Source organism: Vulpes lagopus, chromosome 2 (genome assembly GCF_018345385.1).
Source record: "Vulpes lagopus strain Blue_001 chromosome 2, ASM1834538v1, whole genome shotgun sequence".
NCBI lineage: Eukaryota > Metazoa > Chordata > Mammalia > Carnivora > Canidae > Vulpes > Vulpes lagopus.
The window spans coordinates 141,329,918-141,331,461 of NC_054825.1; the positions used below are offsets into that span (position 1 = coordinate 141,329,918).

The 1,544-nt window shown below is 41.5% G+C and overlaps 1 pseudogene; it reads left to right on the plus strand.

The window, feature by feature from the left end:
• Positions 1-496: 496 nt before the first annotated feature.
• LOC121485264 lies at positions 497-1,107 on the plus strand (annotated as a pseudogene).
• The last annotated feature ends 437 nt before the right edge of the window (positions 1,108-1,544 follow it).

The window sequence follows — 1,544 nt, forward strand, 5'->3', positions numbered from 1 at the left end:
TATATACACAAAAGTGTAACACTGAACTATTTAAGAGCTGTAACACTAAATCATTCTAATAAAAGCTTGTTTTTGTTTTTGCATGTTCACTATTATAAAATAAGTAATAGCAATATAATAAAAGAGTCTGTAATTTCTTCACAGAACATAAGAAGCTATTAGATGTTTTCTTCTCCTGCTACTGTAAGGGATGGTCACTAGTAGGTCAGGCTCCTCTCTACTGGCAAGTGTGGAGACCAGTGTAAGCTTTCTGTCTGTAGTTAAAATGCCATACCTGTTCCACAGCTTCTACTTCTCTCATCCTTTGCCCCTTGTCTTCTTTGTCAGTCCTAACAGAAAAACAGGGAGACTGTTTTGTTTATGCTCTAGACCTCTGTACATTAGGAAATGTTTACTTTTATAAGTAAACAATGTAATTTCTTTTTAAAGTGATGGTTAGCGTCTTCTTCCTGACTGGTCTTCGGCGGTTAGTCTCCTCAGTGCTGCCCATGGCAAGATGTCTTCAGGAAATGCCAAAATTGGGCATCCTGCTCCCAACTTCAAAGCCCCGGCTGTTATGCCAGATGGCCAGTTCAAAGACCTCAGCTTATGTGACTACAAAGGAAAATATGTTGTATTCTTCTTTTATCCTCTTGATTTCACCTTTGTGTGCCCCACGGAGATCATTGCTTTCAGTGACAGGGCAGAATTTAAGAAACTCAACTGTCAAGTGATTGGTGCTTCTGTGGATTCTCATTTCTGTCACCTGGCTTGCTGTAGGATCAACACCCCCAAAAAACAGGAGGACTGGGACCCATGAACATTCCCTTGGTATCAGACCCCAAGTGTACCATTCATTGCTCAGGACTATGGAGTCTTAAAGGCTGATGAAGGCATCTCGTTCAGGGGCCTCTTTATCATTGATGATAAAGGTATCCTTCGGCAGATCACTGTAAATGACCTTCCTGTTGGTCGCTCTGTGGATGAGACTCTGCGACTGGTTCAGGCCTTCCAGTTCACTGACAAGCATGGGGAAGTGTGCCCAGCTGGCTGGAAGCCTGGCAGTGATACCATCAAGCCTGATGTCCAGAAGAGCAAAGAATATTTCTCTAAGCAGAAGTGAGTGCCTCGCCATTTTAGGGCCGGGCTGTAGTGGGGCACCCATGAAAACAGAATCGTTTTTTTGTACTATTGTCATGCTTAAAACAAGACTTTAGACTCTGCAGATGTGGTATGTGTTTGGGACAAGACAGCCCATTCCTGCAGGGGTTAGGAGGCCAGCCTTTCTTCCTCTGGAGAGAATGGTCTGAGGTATGCTATGGGGCAGGCTAACTGGTATGTACAGTAGCAGGGCATGACTTTTGATCTTTTGTTGTTTCTATTAAACTTGAACTGAGAAAAAAAAATAAAGTGATAGTTAATAGTTATTATGTAAAGCAATTCATGCACTGATGAGTTTTATATCACCTCCTTTGAAAGTCTGTTTATATTTTGATTCTAACAATTAAAGATTACCTTTTAATGAGGTTAGCACTGGTAATAGAACATTTATGGAGTTCTCCTTA